Below are 20,406 nucleotides of genomic sequence, written 5' to 3' on the forward strand. Positions count from 1 at the left end.
AAACTGCAGTTAACACTAAACAGACAGAAAGTGGTACACCTGGCCTGCTGTTACACTTTGTCTATCTTTAAGTCAGAGTGTGTCTGCACCCTGGGGCGCAGTTGCAAATCCGGCACCGCAGGGGTTCCACTCCGCTCATCCGTGCTTCCAGCAGAGAGCGTCTCGAAAACTCTCTCATCTCAACTCACACACAGTCCTTAGTGGCGCTCTGCAACAACTCCAAGCCTCACAAATGTGTTTTCAAATGTATGGGTAAGACATAACAGGTGTTTCTCCTCTTGAGCATAAATCGAATCGATATAAATGGACTGGTCCAGATAATAGAAAACACCTGTCAGTAGAAAGGTAGTACAGTTCCTACAGCCCGACAAACTGCTGCCTCCACGATGACCATGAAGCTGAATCAATGCTTAACATTACTACTGTCATGACGGAGGATTTACTGCAGTTTTAGCAGTAGGAGTTTATATATATATACCATATAGAAATAGATTCATTATTTTCCTTTCAATTAAAAGCTTCAAGGAATCAAATCAGCGCCATAGACATGTCAGAGAGGTGAGAAATGCCCTTTGGTGAGTGAATGGGCCCCGTGTCACCGAGAGGGGAAGCTGCAGCTCATCCAGCCTCATCCTTCAGTCACAAGACTTTCACTTGGACTCTTATCGAGGGTTAAACTCAGCTGTGCCTTTTTCCTCCGAAGGTGTCGAACCCTATTCTGGGCAAAGGGTTACCTTTCAATCTGTTGACCTTTGTCAGCATCACAGCGGCCGTGATGTGTTGACAGCCGACTTCACTTTTGATTTTGAATTTGACAGGGACGTGTGGGATGAGTGGTTGGAGCCACCGTGATGGCGAATCATCAGTTTTCATTATGTCTATTGTCGCCTGTGGAAGCGGGCACGGGACGCTGTAAAACTGTGTTACTCTCTAAGGACACACAACAATGAGACAAAACTCATCTCATCTGACTGAACCTTGGCTGAGAAGTTGCTCTAAGTGAAGTTACACGTATATGTGGCACTTTGCAGTTTGGCTCTTTCAAAGCCAATGTACTTTGGTGATTCTGGCCATTTTGAGTTTCTACCCTCACGGCTGAATGCACTTATTGGAAGTCAGCTAAATGATTTTTTAATGTTATGTAATGTAAAGATGCGTTAGGCTGAGCAATATGGCTTGACCTCATTATCCCCACATTGAGGACCGAGTTGGAAACTGCTGCAATTACTTTTAATTACTTTTAAATACTTGCTTAATGTTGCTGGATGAAGTCATTGACTGAGTAGCAAACTCCTGATGTTAATGCGACTGGGTTTCAGCCCTTTTATCTACTTGCATCTTTCCTCCTCTCTGTGCTCACAGATACATCATATCAATGCAGACGATATCCCAATAAAGCTTTTCTCATGTACATGTTGTTTCTCATTCTGTTGTCAGACAAATAAACTCCAAAAGACGACATGTTAACAATTCACTACAATGTCATATCCTATATCTGCTGCTGTGTACGTCCTTAAACTCTGATCTTACAACCACGACCCTGTTCAACAGCGACTTATCCAAGGTGAGGCTTGAAGATGCATAATTTCTATATATGTTTTGTTCTGGTAGTGAACCTATCATGTATTGATTACACTTAATAGTACACAATAACACTTACATTACACTTAATACCACACAGAAAATATAGTTTTTTTGGAGTATGAGAAATTCACAATAAGTAAATTCACAATAGGAAAAAAAACTCTTCTCAGAGGGTTCACAGAACTTGATATCATTTGAATTATTCACTGTAGATAAAACATACATTTCAATATATTTCCTCTCAGTTCTACATGTTGGACTGATGAACTGAACTTCACTGGAGTGGATTCCACTCACACAAAGAAGGACAGACCTCATGCCAACTTGAAAGTTCATTGCATGTTTGGGCCAGTGGCCAAAGCAATCTCCCCGGGGACTATCCCTCTCTGTCAGTGGACAGAGTAGCTGTGACAGGAAATGGCCATGAGGGTAACTAAGCAAGCGGAACACAACTTCAGAATTCTGGATTTAGACGTTCGAACCAAAAGTCAGGATTCCTCATTTCTTATAGAGCTCAGACTCTATGAGGCAGAATAACAGCAAGTGAAAAATATGTCTTTATGTGGAACCATTACGCCCCAACCTAGAAACAAACTGTTATCTCTTACATTATCATAATTAATCAATTATAACATAATATTCATCCCACTGCTGATAATCTTGCCACAGTATTACAACAACAACTGTATGAGCAGAAATTAACTCTTTATATAAACATATTTCTTTGCCCTTTTACAAAGTCTAACCTCCGTGCTGGGCTTTCCAGGTGAGCAACTTTTTGAATGTACATATCGATCACTGTCAGCGCAGCACAGCCGACAGTGTGTATGTGGGTGTGGGGGGGCTCACACTGTGGAATTTACAAGACAAGAGGTTATAATAAAAGCAGCATTACTTCTTCAGGGCAGACTGCGCTCTACAGTATTGGAAAGTGATGAGATGGACCACCTGGATTGAGACTGGTTTATAGGCTAATACCCGTCCAATCAAAGACGTTATAGAAATGGAAGAGTTGTCACTGTCTCCTTGTTTTCCACAGCTGAAGAATAACGGAACAACATTTGTTGCTGAGCCATATACTGCGTAAAGACGTGTGATTTACTTTCTCAACACAATGACTTAACTGGAGGCTCGGGGCAACGTGGCCTTCATTTCCCAAACGTGTAGGACTTAATACCAGGATATTTCACTGCCCCTGATATCCCATAATCCACTGTGGGCAGGTAACTTGTTTAGGGGAATGATGAGACTTTATCGTTTCTCTAAACAAAATAACATCAATACTGTTTTTTATTTGGCTTGTTCCTCTGAGTCTGTCCTGGGGTGGAAAAAATATTTACTGTCCATGTTGTGATGCATTTTAGGCTAAAACATTAAAATTTTACAGATTCATTAATTGATATAAAGTTTACTGACAACTACTCTTTGTATATATTCTCAGAGAAAATATCAAATATTATCTTCCAAAAGAATATTAACAGATAAGACAATAAAAGCAACAAAAAGCAAAGTGAATAGTTTTGGATTTTAGACTATTGGGTTGACAAAACAATCTGAAGTTAGAGGTGTTTTTATCGTTTCTGGGAAATGCTTTGGGCAAATAATCAGCAAATTTATTAGACAATGGTTATCAGATGCAATTTTGTATTTTGGTTCATTCAAAACACAAAAAGTTAAAGGGATCCTACCAACACAGAGGAGAATACATTTTGTCTTTGAGAACAAAAGTTCAGCTGCGGTGGATTTACTACTTCAAAGCATCCATCCATTATCTATACCTCTTATCCTCCGAGGGTCACAGGGGCCTAGAGCCAATCTCAGCTGACCTTGGGCTACAACCCTAATGGGTCGGCACTCTATCACAGGACTGACATCCATGCTCACAGTCACTATTATTTCAGAGTCAAAAAGATCAGAATGCTCAACATATTCATGTAAAAATAAAGATTTAACACACAGCTGGGGGATAAGCGTTTGGTGTCCATCTCGATGGTAAGAGACCTGCAGCTGGTGAGGAACAGACTCTGGAGCACTGGTCTGTATTACGGGTTAGCCTTTAGCCTTTAGCCTTTAGCCTTTAGCCTTTAGCCTTTGGCCAAGTGCGTAGCCCGGCTTGCTTCTTCCCCCGTTTCCTCTCCCTTCGCCTAAACATTGTCTTTCCTGCCAATTTCCCTCCCGATTGTTTCATTTGCTGTTGTAAGTCATAAAGAGGCAGCAACATTTAAACAAGGCCATTTCATAACCAGTTAACATCTCCCAGTGGGGTCTTTTATTGAACGTCTGTCTGTGTGCTGTGCAATGAAGCCATGGACAGCAGGCACAGGGAGAACATGCCCATGAGTCGGCCGGGGGGGGGGGGGGGGGGGGGGGATTAAACCCAGACAGTTCTTGGTGTGAGATGACACTGCTAACCGCTGCCCCCCCGTGCCCCCTTCAACACATGGCTCAATATTTTCACCAAGTTTCTGGACGAACCTATCAATCAGTCATCAGTGGAAAGCTAATGTTCTCTTTCCAATACAGCCGTGAGTGATTGTCATCAATATTTAATTGCCTTAAATGTTTCTTCTGACAAAGGAAGTCAGCAGCTCATTTACTGGAAATGGATTTTCAGAGTTCCAATCCCGCACTGCAGAGAAACTCTCATTAAACCCAGTTCACCGTCTGGGAGTCAGAAAACCAGCCAGCTTCTGATTTCTGATAACAAACAACAAAGCTAATATTCAAATTCATTTTCAAGTTACCGAATATGACTCAGTCAGCAAATATGCTGCGACAAATTATATTTACGTGATGGATGTCAAATGAAATAACAACCGCATCCGTTCAGAGTCAATTACATGCGAGTACAGGTATATTACCAGCAGGGACACCGGGGTTAGGAATGAGGAGAGCGGCTCATTTATTCACAGGCTTAAGGAGGGAAGCCGGGGCTGAGCTTCTCGGAGAGGCCGCGGGGCTGGACGGGCAAACAGGGAAAGTGATTAGCATCCATCACTGCCTGTTCCTCTCTGACAGGGGGGGGGGGGGGGGGGGGGGGGGGGGGGGCATTAGGGGGCGAAATAGCAAAGTGTGGCAGAAGAAAAGGAGCCGGCGAGGGAAGAGGACAAGCCCGGTCCCTGCTGGTAACGAATGACAAAGTTGGGACATCGGCTTTTAAAGGTCAAGATGAGGTTTGGGAAAATGTGTGCTTTGAGAAAACGACAGTGACGACTGAATGCCCATTGTGATGATGCATTAGTAAAACCTGTACAATGCACACAACAGGTAGAATATCAATACATAATATAATAAACTGTCACGCAGATATAGTCTGTGGGGCATTCCCACAACTTAGCACATCGGATTCAAACAGACAGACTTCCAGCAGCACCCACAGCAGATTTATCAAAGAATATGCCAAAGCAAACGTCGGGTAATTTAACTTAAAAGACTTCAGAGCAGAACCAAGCCCTCACATTTTGAATGTAGAATCACTCCTTTGGTCAAACCACTGTGACCAAAACCCCACGACTCAGTGTCTGAAACGTCTGACGTCCAATTTACCAAATGACAGGGAAAGTTTGAAAGTAGCGTTTGGTTTGTTTAATGAATAAAGAATCGAGAACTTGTCGGCATGACCGTCTGTGGTGAGCGGACAAAGCAGAAGGAGCTCCATTTGTTATCGCTGCATTTCCTGTCTTCCCTTGAACCCACGACTCTGACACAAGCAAAATTTAAAAAGTTTCCAACTTCGAATTTTAATTTTGGCTAAAATACCACATTTCTCCTAAAACTTTTTTCAGCCACCTTCATAAAACCAACTGCAACAAATATCTTTATGCTTCATGTGGTGTTTTTCTCTCATAGTCAGACATTTATATGAATCTGCAGAGAGAATGTTTTGGTTTATTTTGTATTAGCTGAGTCCAAACAGTGTGGCCTATGATTTACTCTAACGTTATACAACATTATGTTCTCCCTCAGTAGAGAGCAGACCGCTGCTGAGAGTCTCCTTGACACAGCAGATTTTGTTTTTCTCAAGATTCATGAATTATTATCTAAAAATACGAAGAAGGTTTAAGAAAGTGAAAAAAATGCAAAAACTTTCTCTCTTTCCATCCCTAAAAGCAATCTGACTTTATCATAGTGATGTATATCAGACTAATAGAACACATTTTATCATTTGTGCTAAAGACTCTTCAGACAGTTAATCAGGGAGCCTAAATTTTATTATTAGGCCACATGTAAAAGTGAATTTCCCAACCAAAATGTTCTGTAGACATCCAGAGTATTAGAATCTGCTGCGGTGTAGCGGGTGCCATGTTTTCCATTTATTAATAAGACGGTGGCATCTCATTTGTCCCGACACAATGATCTCAATTTCTTTACACGTCTAATAGCATAATAGATCATTAACGCAACGTGTGTGCAGTGCTCTTCTACCAGCTGTCTCTCTCTCCCTCCCTCTTTCCCTATCGTTGGATCCTCACGTTACGAAATAACGTTCTGATGGGAAACCAGTAGCTCCTTGCATTCCACTGGATGTTTCTCTGACATGTACCACACACTATGTCCACTCCCGGATGATCTCAGCTCCTGTGGCATCGGGCCCCTCCGGGTCTGCAGCTCGGCCCCGGCACAGAGAGCCGACACCGGACGGCTGTCAGCGCTGCAATTACACACTGGTTTCCTCACTGGCCTCCTCCTCCTATTTTTTTTTTTTTTTGCCTTACTGCCAGACAAGCTTTCTAAACAACCTCCAACCAAGCTGCTGAGCTGAGATAAAGCAAAGACACAACAAAGCAGGGGAGAGAAAATAATCTACATTTACCACCTCAGGAATTCTGATGAGTTTTATTTTTTTAAGTATTGATTTTTATAAAAAATGTGTCTGCCCGTCATCTTGATTTATATGTACATGCCTTTTGCGATTGAACATTTAAATGCCACTAACAAGGTAATATGAGGCCCTATTGAAATTGTAGTTTCATTTTGGTTTTACTGATAAATAATTTTACAGCGTTGTTAAATATAAAGTTTGTATTCATACTATCAATAAATCTAGTCACTATGTAATGGTGGAGGTGTCGCTTACAGACGGAGAACTATATGAGCCCGGCTCTATAGAGCCTTGAAGCTCATTGTTTAAATTGTAGAGCCCACAACCTTCAGTTCACAGCAACCAGACACATTTAAGAAACTAGCTGGTGGACACACAGAAGCACTAACAGCTTAAGATTGATAGAAACAATGGTGGAGACCCCGAAACAAGGGATAATATCTATATGCATTGATTTAAGGAAAGTCACAGTCAAAGTTTCAGCGAACATTTAACTTTAAATCACGTACGTCATGGATTTATATACATTTTGTTTTTGTTAAAGTAAAAACTGGCATTAACACAAGTGGATGGAAACAACACTCGATGTCTGTCATTCTTTACCAAACGGTGCCGTCCCCTCTGGGATTGTTATTCAATTACTGTGATTCCCATTGGCTGGAGGGAAGACGAGCTGGAAAGTGGACAGAACGTCAGATGCATGGGAAGTGGCTCTGGGTGCACGCCAGATTGAGTTCAGCAAATGAAAACAAGTGGTGTCTGGTTGGATTTCATCTAAAAAATACTGGATAAATGGCAAAACTGAAGAAGCGTGTTCCAGAGACTTGTGTGTGTCTGTGTGTGTGTGTGTGACACAAACAACAGTAGTAGTAAATGTATGCACAAGGAGATGGAGCTGTAATGAGCCCAAATAAATCTCATTATTTTTAATGTGAATGATTTTTTATAGGGGAAGCTTCCCGGCTGATAGTGTGGAAGTAAATAAATAATGCACTTGAGAAGTATAAGTATTTCCTCCAGACTCCCGCCCTGGCCAAACATCCACGACACATAAATAGCCGTCAGGCCTGTGAGGATGAGATACGCCGTCTACTCAGAGAATGAACAGAGGAACCAGTCTCCAATCTAAAGTGCTAAACAATACCAATAAAAAACACATCACTCTGCCAACTCATTACCAGCAGGAGGATAATGGTGGATTCCCAAAGAAATGCCAGCTGCAAAGCACTGAGGCTTGCCCCTTGAAATAATGAAATCATCAAGGAATAAAAAAAAGCCATATTTTTTTCCTTTTTGCAATGAGATGACTTCTGGAGTTAGCTGGGGAAGCCGTACAAAGCCTAATTGAATCACCAGTGTTAGTGTGTCTGCCTGTCCAATGTGCTCAGAGCCATCACATCTGAATGATGTTCGTCAGCTGCACGAACGCTGAGCAGAATCTGTGATGTAAGATGAAATGTGGATATCAAGAGCCTTCGCAGTGCACAGTGCGTTTCAATTACAGACAAAGAGCAATACATGGAGGAGCCTAGATGAGGGTTATTTCTGAAACCCAGACTCCATGTTCTCCTCCATATGTGTCAGTATATTATGCATCATCTGCTTTTCACCTACAACTCTTCATCTAACCAGCTCACTAGTGGCTGTGTCTTGTGTCTAAAACTGTCCTTATGATACAAGAGACAGCAGAAGATCTATGTCAACTACTTATATACCTTCAAATCTCATTAAATAATATTGTACATGTCCATAAAAATATATCTGTGACCAGAGAGTGAAACAGAAAACAGTTATGTTGTAGTGTGTTGCATGAAGGTGAGAACACAACCTCTGCAAAGAAAAACAACCACAAAAAGCACACAATTAAAAACAAAGCAATCTTCATAAAAACAAAATGTACAATTGTATGCCTCTGCATCGTGGCCAGATGGTAATATCTCTGGAACATTGTCAAGGATCCTTCCACAAACATTCACTTGGACTTAAGCATAGCCATAGGTCAAAGGTCACGTTGGCCTTCGAAACATGATTACTTGAATGTGGTCTCAGGACTGCTTCAGGAAATATCTTCAATTTTTCATCAGTTGTCACATGGACTCAGAGATGAAGTGATAACATTTCAGTGAGCAAAGGTCACAGTGACTTTAAATGAATATGGAAAAGAACTGTGGGAAATATGAAGACCAACACTGTACTGGTTGTCAAAAGGATACAACCACAGTGCAGTATACAGGAATCCCACTACCACCACTGCTGCCATCATCTATATTAAAACTATGCAACTGGTACTGCCCACATGTCCAGTCCAGTCCTGCATATGTTCCCTAATTCCATATTCACATGAGGAACTCAGTAACACAAACTAAACCTTGAATCCCCCCGCTTGTCAGTGGATGTCTCACAGTTGGGTCGTTCCATGTCAAACTTACTAGCCCTCAGTAGAGTGCACAGCCCGGGCAAACAGTTCCCTCTGCCACAGTTAAATCTACTTGACCCAGATCTTTAGTGGGATCTGCACCAAATTGCACATGCTTATAAATATCATTCCTTTAAACATTTTTTTAATCAAGAGCGATTAATTATTCTCTGAGAAAAAGAGGGAATTTCAGCCGCAAAGTTAAAGAAACCAAAAAATAAGTGACCCTCAGTTTCACAGAGTTTCACTGTAATCAGTCCAATAGTTTGTACACAACAAAAAACAAGCTGAGAGGGATGTGAACCCCTTGGCAGAGGTAACCAACTAAACACATTTGATTTCCTTATTTATCATATATTAATATCGCAAACCAAACTAAAACCCATCATCTTACCCGAGTAGTAGTGTGCACAATGTTTTGCTTGTATCTTCTTTAGTTTCTTGAGACAAGGAGATTTTTAAAAAGCGGTTGTGATGCTAACAAACGGGTTTTGCTGATGAATCAGAAAGTTCCTCAGGTCATTACGTTTTTAAGTTTCCAGGGATTGTTCTCCATTATAATGTACCTTTAATGTCTTTGTCAAATTATAGCTATCTGAAAGCTGATTTAAAAACTATTTCATGCTCTGGAGTCCACCATATCTTCACCCTGATCCTCAGATCTTAAAGGTGTTTTAATATAATAGTCATGTTATAATACTTTCTTAGGAACTTCTTCATTCAGAGTTATGAGGAAACAGCATTTTAATTAGAAAATGTACAAATAATCACATAAGACCCTTAAACCAAGATGTCAGACATGGCGTTCATTGGTTTTGTCCGACTTTGTTTAGCAGTTACTTGATTTGAACTAAGAATATTTCACTGATTGGTTTTCATTGAGCATTTAATATTTTTGCTGCATTTTATCTGTTGATGTGACACAGAATCACCCGGTTGTCCTTCAGATGCTTTGTGCAGCTGTTCTGTTTTTTAATTGGATTTCCAAAGACTTTCTTGGAAATGCATTCTATATGAGCCACTAGGTTTTTTTCCATTGGATGTTCGAGCGGGGGGGGGGATTGAGGCTTTCATGTCTGAGTGGATAATTGAATCTGCACGACACTGTGAGGAAGCCACGAGTTGAATGAGCTGCTAAAGGGTCCTGATCGTACACTGAGGAAAAGGAATTCAAATGTACCACCGAACGAACAATATGCATCACAGCCTATAGAATGACACTGGAAGTATTTCAGATTATTAACGGACGGTTAAAGGGAAGTTTAACAGCTTTGATTTGCACTTCAAATTAAAGGTCATCTCCTTTAAAACGTGTTAGAGCTCACTGGTGTGATAAAGGACAGAGATGCAAAATGTCAGAATGGGCAGCTGATTTAGGATTCACTCCGTGCCTGCTGACTCCGTTCATAGTGACCATCACTATTAAATGTTGGTAGCCAAGAGGGCGAAATTGCAAGAAGCCATGTGTCCCATCCCATTGGCTCGTCCCCTACACAGGCAGACACGTGTCATCAGGAAATTGCATTGCATAGAGACTTTCATTAATCAAAACGCACAGCAACCCTATGTGTCCAATCTATGACAAGCAATGAGGGAATAAAGAAAATGTATAATTAAATGAATAATCTGAAACTGTACAACTAAGCTAGAAAGTATGACATAGACAGAAACAGCAGCCAGCATGTCGGGCTGCTCAGGAAGCCGTAGACCAGATCAAACCAAATTAGTGGCAGGGATTTGTCTGGAATCAGAAGAAGTCTGAAGTCCCATTTTGAAAGCAATAACGTAATGAGGCTGATGGGAGCTTTCTTCTCAAACGCTCGCCGGCTCATTTCTCTCCATCGCTGCCTTCCCTCGACTGAGCCGTGATTTACTTACATCCTGGCATCCCCCGCAGACTGTCCGAGACGTTTCCTCCAAATGTCAATTGGCAACAGATGGTTATGAATACAGAAAAATGTTTTATACTGCATATATGCACCTTCTCTTGTCCACCTTTTCAAAATAAGGTTTAACGGGCTGTGGTTACAGGTTACAGACAAATAGGAGCAAATCTTAAATGTGGAGCTGAGAGGCAACAAGTATAATACAAGTTTCACACCGACACAGTTCTGGCATCAAACCCGCGGCCTTTAGAGCACCCATAAATGTGTTGGTGATGTAGTGAAGCACATCAGTGTCACGTTGCTATCTTGAGAACTGGTCTGAAGTCAGAATGTCCCAGTTGTGAATACATTTGCTGTGCAGCCATAGCTCCCGACACGGAGGCGAAGATAACGTCTGCTAATAAGAATTAAAAGATTAACTTTCAAACTTAATCTAATTAAGCTTTGATTACAGGACCATTCGGGTTTCACGCCACATTACACACAGAACATATTGTTTATGAATTGTGGTAAAGGCTTTGACACATCATCATTATCATAATATATCATTATTACAATTCTGTTTGTTCCCCAGAATATGTCAACTTTATCAATATGTACAGTTTACGGAGAATGGACGAATGAGACGGATCATTGGAACCACAGTCAGAGGCCATGAGGAAACTGAACTGCACAGAAAGTTATGAATTCTGATCCTGTTTAGACTCCAAAAAGATGGGTCATTTATCATGCTGAAGGTTGTCATTACTACTTTGCTTCAGGCACTTGTTTAAAAGTTTATTTACCCTTGACTTATTAGGCTTTTTAAGCAGCTACTGTACAATGTTCAAATGTGTTTTATGTTACATGATTCTTTTAAATCACCCTCATCACGTCTTCTACTGACATATCAAGGTCCACGTAAAACCCAACTGTTTTCATGTGTAAATGTTTTCAGAAACAGTTTGTTATAAACCAAGAAGAAGAAGAAAAAGAAAAAGAAGAAGAAGAAGAAGGAACGTTGTCACTACCACTACCACTACTACTTTGACTTATGTATGACTCAAGTTTGGATTGGTCGATTTCTGACGTAAAAACACCTCAGAAACCTACGACTAGACAAAACGACACCATAAACATTTGACCTCACTGGGTCTAAAAAGGAAGAAAACTGATGAAAGAAGTATCTTATATCTTATATATGTCTACAGACCAGGGTAACAACACCTTCATGTTGCATGTATGGTCAAACCCATGCCCAGAAACACACATACATCCAGTCTACTATTCAACTGTAGATCCTTATGTTATTTTGTATTGCTGGATTTCAGTGTTCAATGTCCATACTAACCTAAAATCTTCATGTTGGGAAATATTATAATTCTAAGTGTCCCTATGAACAGAGTCAACACTGGGAGAGAGAGGAGGGAGATGCTGGCCTGACCTGTCTTGTGTGCTGTCATTAATGTGTTGTGATGTGACATTGTAAATTATAGACTTGTTCATCACTGCATGAAAGATGTTGTGTAATATCAGCAGCAAGCAAGTATTCTGTCTGTGAACGCATCCTGGATCCATGTTATTATGTGAGACTGGGTATATTTATATATATATATATAAAACTCTTCAAAATCCGTCACAGTGTAAAATCATGCACAGCCCTAATTTCTGCTGCCGGCACGAACATTATAATTTTCCGCTCAAACATCAAAGCTCTGACAGTAAATTATACCTTTTCAGTGTCTAGGACTTTAAATATTATAATCTATTTCTTTCCTCTTTGTGGATCTTAATAAACTTACAGAGTGACACATCTTTGGAACCCAACAAATGCATTAGCACTTGAAAGGAGCCTCGGGTTAACGAGAGAACACCAGACTCATCCAAGACAAAAGGACAAAGAAGAAACAGGACACGATTCTGAACAGGCAGCAGCATGGACGGACCCAGAGCTCCCTCAGCCGTCTCATTTGTCAATGCCTGTGATTAATGGAGATGTTATGAAAACGGCTGAGTAGATTAATTCAATCCCAGAGATGGTGACACTGGAGGCTCTGACATTTCTGAGTGTCAGCACCTTCACCCAGCGAGACACAAATATAAACTGCTGTGGATTTGTCCTATAAGGAGGATTTTGTTTTGACAAGGACTTGATTAGGTTCAAAAACCAGTGATGTGCAATGAAGAGCAACAGCTCAGTGGTCCCAGTGGATGGAAGATGGCTTCTGATGGTGCACGAGGCTGAATTCACCTCTGCCTTCCAACAGCTACGTGTGGAAAGGACTTTTCATATGAGACAGTGAGGAATCGAGAGCGAGGGCCGATAGTAATGATGCAATCAGTCACTGTGGGATAGTGCACTGCTACATGAAGTGTCTGCTGAGCCTAGTGAGTGCATGCAGGACTGGTAAAATACGAGTGCTGTCGAAAATACAGTAGCACAGAAAGAGACTTAGAAATACAAACAAATTTAAAATAAAATAACATAGATCAACATGTCCTTCAGGGTGGTCCGGTCCGTCTGCCTGTCAGGTCACAGTCAGGGTGAAGGAAGCTGCTGTAAACCATCAAGTTACCTGGTGACTGTCAAGACAAGAAGAGCAGATATCTGCCCATTTAAAGGACAAATGGACAATTACTTGTTAAAGTTAAAGACGAGCCAGTGTGCCTTGTTTTCTGAGGATATATTTCCACCAATAGAAAAGGTCAAAGTCGAGTCTCGTTACTGTTTGAAGCTTAATTGGATGAATTACAAAGACAGATGTTCTTAGATAAAATGAACATTCTACGTTGGGTTGTTTGTTCAACAATTAGCTTTCACAGGACACGATCCAACTGAGATCATGTTAAACAAGTACGTTGTGTAGTGCAGCAGCTGATTGATAAGGGACACAACACCAAAAAACAACAGACATAACAAATACTGACCAACAAGATGTGTTTGTGCATGAACTCACTGCAGATTTGGAAAAGAGGCCGGGCGGACTATCTGTGTAGAGCAGGTCACTACTAAGGTGAATATTTATTTGTGAAAGTTGTTTTGGCTAAAATCAGCTGCGATTAGCATCATTATCCAAACTACCATTTGACATCAGACGACTCACCAAAGAAAAACAGATCCAGCCATGACCTCGGAGATTGTAGTGTTATATAATATATATGCTGACTCGTTTATTATGGCCTCTGAAGGATGCTGTGAGAATGTATATTCATATGGATTAGGTTCCCCACCTGTGGAGGAGCCTAAGCTTTGTCAGAGACAGCTTCCCTGTTGTCATCTTTAAGCTTAAACTGTTATTACAAAAATCCAACACACATAACAGATACTTCTGTTGGGCTATTCTAAATATTATATATACATATTTGATATACACCGTGCAAACCAAACAGTGACAAATAATAATTCACTTCACAGTGATTGTTCAATAAATACATTCTGATTCTCACAGACAGACAAAGACGAGCAGCAAACCCTCGAGTATTTTTTTTCATTTCTGTGTCAGAAAATGACTGAAACAATTAATCAATTATCAGAGCAGGAGCAGATTTCCACTAATCATTTCTCCTCTGACTATTAATGATATCAGGCTTCAAGGAGGCCCAGTGTCACACAGTTTGATCCTCTCATAGTAACAACACTGATAACAAGACATGTCAGGAGAAGTCAGCGGGTGACTGATTGTGCCCCCCCCCCCCCCCCCCCCCCCCCCCCACACACACACACACACTTTCACCCGCCCATTTCCTCGCTGATCTTCGGCTGCACGTCTCTTAATGCCAGTGTCTCTGCCAGGGTTCCACATACTGATATTGAACCCACTGTTACATTTCACTTTCTATCAAAACCCTCTCTTCTCAGGCTTGAGTATGAAAACACAAAACATACCTATTGTACACCTAATATTCATACAAAGAAATTAACCTTGTGCTGAACATGAGACAGTTTGCATCAAATAAATATCTTTTGTTCTATTGAATAACTCAAAAAACGCAGAAATGTCAAATAACTGCATGTGAATTAAGGGCATTTTGCATTTGTCTTACTGTCTATCTTATGTGCACTTGAATTAAAACATGTTTGTGTCAAGCTCCAGCTCATTAGAAGCAAAAGGTGGCATCTCTCTTGGGGCCCAGACTTCTCCAGCTGAATAAAGACTATTGTTTAATTTATGTGACCTTCATGAGATGCTTCTTAATTACAGATCTCCATGACCACATTGGTTCAGTGCTGTAAAGCGGCGAGAGACCCTGAAAGCCGTCCCCTTGAATTTCAGTTAATAGAAGCCTACAGGCTAATTCATGCAGATTTTTCACAGCATAAACTATATGAGCCACTTGGAGAACAGCTATTCAGCTACTGCCTCTAGTGGCTGGAAACGACATAATCCACAGATCGTCCACTGGACGTTACATCATCAACCAGTTCAGAGACTGACTACTGGTAAACTGCAAATGTGTCTAAAAACAGCTGACTCCAACTGGTTTACTCAATCCCTCTGTTTCACAACCCGAGGGAATCTGTGACTCCTCTAACCGAGAAAAGGAGAACTGGGGAAAAACAGAACCTGAAGTGACAGATGCTTCCCAGTCCTCAAAGCACTGGCTCGTGCATCCTTTAGAGAAGTTTCCAAAAAACCACACAGCACACAAGTTGCATCGCTGACACCAGGTTGAAGCCTCTGTTTCTCCAATTACACAGACAATACATCATGACACGTGAAGATGAGAAACGAAGAATCACAGACCGAGCACACAGAGCGTTTCACCGAGTAAATAATACAAGGGATGCTCTCCTGCAGCCTTGCCCTACATGCGCAGGGACACACGCGTGCATGCATGTATGCATGATCCATATGGAATCTGCACACGGTCACAGCACACATGAGCCAAAGTGTAGAAAAACAAGAGCCTCGGGAGATGTGTCCTGTTTGGTGTCAGAGCAGAACAGATGTGACTCCGGATCGGACACATTGGGAGACTTTCTGCAGGAGTGGTTTTAGATTTAATGACTCTTCCAAGGACCTTTTACAAGTGGAGAAAAAAACAACCCACCTCATGCATTTTCATTATTTACATGCTCTGCTTGAGGGAACAACAACAAACACGTCTCCGAATTAAAGATGTCGTGATATTCTAACGGAACGCATGAGGAAACTTTCCACGCACCCCCCCCCCCCCCCCCCCCCCGGCGGAGTGAGGGTCCGACACGTGAGGAGCACCGTTATTCCTCCATCATTAGCGACTGCCCAGTGACAAGGGGGTCAGAGTGAGGGGGGGGGGAGGATGACGCACACGGACCCATGTATCCCTCCATTGTTTTGTTGTGTGCTAACTTTAAAGTGTCGCCTGGTGGAAGATGTGTGTCCCTCCGGGGACAGGAGCCGGACTCGTCGCGGTAGCTCGGTCCACCTTGCGCGGACTTGCAACAACTAAAGTTTCCCGTTAGATCCGGAGTGGGAACACAACAGCAGCGGCGGCAGGAACACAACGCAGGATTCGAACTAAAGTCCCAAACACACAAACACGCAAACACACAAACACGCAAACAGCAGCAGCAGCAGCAGCGGAGGAGGAGGTGCACAGCTAACTCCGTGTAGCAGCAGCGGAGGAATCTCAGGAGTCACAGAAAGACACGGAGCAGGGAGAGGTTTACTTTACTCACTCTGAGGGAAGAAGATGATGAAGAAGATGATGAAGAAGAAGAGGAAGAAGAACAAGAAGTCCGACCAGTCCCGAAGAGGAAGAAGAGAAAAAAGCTCCACAGTCCGAGCTCCACATCCAGCGGCTCGCTCCCTCTCCTCTTCCTCCTCCTCCTCCTCCTCCTCCTCAGACTCTCGGGCTCAGCCGCGGCGGCGACTCGGTGACTTCTCTGACGTCACCGGGCTCTGTGGTCTCCACTGGAATAATACATGAGAGAGGAGAGGAGGGGGGGGGGGGGAGCAAACCATCAACCACCACCACCATTCTCATCATCATCAGAAAAGAAAGATTCATTGCTGCAGCTCATGCCTTGCTCAAGGGCTTTTAGTGTGGTTAAGTTAAGTTTTTTTTGGTAGGTGCTCACATCTGGGGAATTCAATACAAAAATAGTGACACAAACAACCAGGTTTTGTAGCTTAAAGGTTCAGGGTGTAGGATTTAGCGACATCTAGTGGTGAAGCGTCGTACTGCAGCTGAACACCCCTCACCTCACCCTCCCCCTCCAAACATGATAGAGAACCTGTGGATGAACTTCAGTTGTTATAAAAACTCAAACGTGTGTTGAGTTTGGGCTTCTACAAGAAACATGGCTGCCTCCTTTTTTAAATACCATGTTTGATATCTAGAGTTATGGGTTGAATACAAGGCCATGTGTGGATTCCTGTTTGTTGCATACTTCTTTCTTTCTTTAAATGTCCTACAAGGAACTTTTCATTTTCATTGTCTTCTAACAATATCACAACTGATTTCACAAAAGTGTTAAATACATTTATCGTGGTACAAGAGATCCACACTTCCCCCTCCTCTTGTGGCCGAATGGAATACCCCACCTGAGACAATACCAAGTCACTCAAAGTGCAGGGGCTTAAAGTTGGCTGGAACATCAAACCACAATAACACACAGCTGTTTGCAGGGTGCATGGGGTAATGCAGAGAGATTCTCATTCTTATCTCATCCATCTTGTTTGTTGGAGTTGGCGAGGACCAGACCAGGGGTCGCTGGTCTGTACGGGGTGACCTTCAGCCTGGCCTGGCTCGCTTCCCCCTCTTCTCTCTCCTCTTCCTCCTCCTGAACAGAGGCTTCTCCAGCTCGACTGGCGTAGAGCCTTCCTCTGACTTTGTGGGTAATCTGTCCCAGTGACAGACTTTGTGAATAGTTTCAAGATAAATCAAATGTTCTCCCTCATCGTCTTGTTTGGTGTTGTAGGTCATAAAGAGGCAGTGATAGAAGACCATTACATAACCAGTTCAAATCTCATTGTGGGGGCTTACTGGTGGCTACAGTGGCCCTCTGGGTCCTGAGGATGTCAGAGGGCTTGGTTTGTGTGTGTCTGCCCATGACCAATCAATTGAATTCACCACAAGTGGACACCAGTCAAGGTCTTGAAACATCTGACATCATTAGACACCTGAGCTGAGTTTGAAGAATCTGAATACTTATGTCAATGTGGTTTTTCAGATTATCCATTTGCAAAAACAACGTGCTGTGGTCTTGAGAAAAGCAAAATGTCAGCTTCTTGCAAGGATCAGTAACACGTTGCATTGTATTGAAACACAATAAAATATAACCATAACTAAAAAATATAAATCCCTAGGATATAAATCCCTTTTATCCAAAACAGAATCCAAATAGGTCAGTCCCTGCGTCCACGATAACAGAATCCAGCCTCTTGTTTAAAGCATTTAAAAGAGAATTACTTTTATTGTTTGTCGTAGAAGCTTTGGATATCTCTCACAGGATTATAGCACCCCCCCACACACACACCACCACCACCACCACCACCCATCTACAGCTGGAGTTTGCTAAAAAAATGCATAAAGAAAATCAGCCCCTGTCACAGTCTTTAAATTCCCTCCAGCTGATCAGCTTCAGAGACACTTTCTTGATGACACTGCACAATCCCTTCCAGATTGAACCCTTTCTTTTTCCCAGTGATGAATGCCCTCTGATGGATTTCAGTGTCAGTGATTATAAATAATATGAATATCTGAATATTACCTAACAACATCCTCAGTGTTACATTCATATTTGCTTTGTTAACGTGACATCACCAGACATATTCACGTTTCAAATGTTTCAGGGAACGTGTTAACTCTTGTTCTTAGTGGAAACTTAAACATTTCCTCAGTATAAATGGTCGAGGTGGGTTTTGGCAATAAAAGTTCTGATTGAAAAAAAGTGTTATGATATTTTGTGGCCTATCTTTCCTATTGTCAGAAAAAGAAGAGCTAATTTACTTCCACCACGGGCTCTGTGGATAATTTAGAGTCGTCCTTTTCAAAAGAGCCAACATTTTATTAATCCAACTATTGCACTGTTTCATCCTGTTTGAGTGATATTGTGTAAAAACTCCTAGGCTCTGTGGGAAATTGCAGACTTCTCCTTCTGGCTCCTCGTATCTCTTTTATATATTTTTTCAAAATAAATTGCCTGAAAACAGAACATGGGACCAAACTAAATCAGGCACAGACAGAAAAATAGCGACTGCTGAGGGAACCAAACAAATCTTTATAAAGCAGAAAACTAAAAGACTGATAGCAGTGAATTGGAAGGATGAGGTTGTGGCTGCAGATTGAGGCTGTGGCTTGTCTATGGTTTGTCTGATGCCAAACATGATCCATGCATTCCTTTTATCTATTCATCTATGGGTTAAATGCCTTAAAATCATATATAACATTATTCATCTTAAGTTCTACACCCACATCTCACAAGCCACACATACTCATATGTTTCCTTTATTTATGAATCCAGTTTTAATTTGTGCTGTTGTATTCTTTTCTTCTTTTATACGCATCTGCATTTAGGTAAATTATACAGCCCTTTGTCTTTATTTGCTGGTCTTTATAAAAAGAAGTTTCTCTGCAGTTAGCTCAGCTGGTGCACGGAGCCTTGCACATTATGCATCCGCCTCCCGAGCACAGCCTCAGGAGGCGGAGAAGGAAGGAGCAGCACCACCGAGTGCTGCTGCCCCTGTCGCTGTCAGGCTGCTGGCACAGAGCTGCAGGTGTCCCTCTTTCTGTCCCTCTCTCCTCCCCCTCTCTCTCTCTCTCTTTGGTGCTTAAACTGGCTCTCAGGGAGATTTGGGGAAAGAATCAATATAACAGCTTTAGTGACTTTGCCTCAAACCATCGAGCTCAGTACGACCTCGCCAAGTTTAGAACGAGAGAAATGAAAGTCAGGCAAGTAAAAATAACCAATTCTTCAACTCCATCCATGTCGAGGGTTCAGGCCCATTCATTTCATTCTAAACACAAGTAAACAACAAGGTTTGGAGACTTGACACCAGGGTGCTGTTTCTCTTTTGTGGGATTTTGAGCTGTGACAAAAGAGGTTGAATTTGAAAAGGTTACACAAAGTTTATGATAAAGGTCAAGATAATATTTTCACATTCATACAATGTTTTTCTTCCTGTTACAAAGTGCTTCACAAGGAGGAACTTACACCAGGAAGGGAGATAACACCAGAATGGAACATGAGCAGAGAAAATATAAAACGTTTTAATATGTAAAGTCTTATAAGTAGGATTAAACATTATCATGTAAATAAGCACAAATGTCAACCATTTGTAAAAGCTTTAATAAAAAGAAAAGTTTAAAGAAGGGATTAAAAGAAGCTCGAGATTAATAATAACAATAATGTGGGGGCTCTGATTGCAAAAGCTCAGTCTCCCTTTGTTCCAAGGTCGAGAGGCCACAGACCTGGTCCATAAACCTGAAAGATATTTGGGAACAAGGCTATTTTGAGGCTTTAAAAGTGAGCAATAAAGTTTGAGAATAAATATGGAATATATCAGGGATCCAATGGAGGGAGGGAAACCTCTGTGTCCCAGTGATAAACAGGACAGCAGCATTTTGTATTAGCTGAGAGACAGTGGAGGGAGCTCTGGCTGAATCCTGAGTACATTAGTGTAATCAAGATCGAGATGATATGAAAGCATGTCACTTCAGCAAGTAACTGATAAGAATGACTTCCATTTTGGAGATTGCTTCGAGGTGGGAGGAGCAAGATTGTCTGAGCA

The 20,406-nt window shown here is 41.7% G+C and overlaps 1 protein-coding gene across 4 annotated transcripts in view; it reads right to left on the bottom strand.

Moving 5' to 3' along the window:
• Positions 1-16,505, bottom strand: part of LOC133967661 (PTB domain-containing engulfment adapter protein 1) — a 54,437-nt gene extending 37,932 nt beyond the window's left edge. For all 4 annotated transcript variants that reach the window (XM_062403251.1, XM_062403252.1, XM_062403248.1 and 1 more), the window contains exon 1: positions 16,350-16,505. The gene's annotated coding sequence lies outside the window, so the exon portion shown is untranslated. The remainder of the gene's footprint in view (positions 1-16,349) is intronic.
• Between the last annotated feature and the right edge of the window lie 3,901 nt (positions 16,506-20,406).

Source organism: Platichthys flesus, chromosome 13 (genome assembly GCF_949316205.1).
Source record: "Platichthys flesus chromosome 13, fPlaFle2.1, whole genome shotgun sequence".
NCBI lineage: Eukaryota > Metazoa > Chordata > Actinopteri > Pleuronectiformes > Pleuronectidae > Platichthys > Platichthys flesus.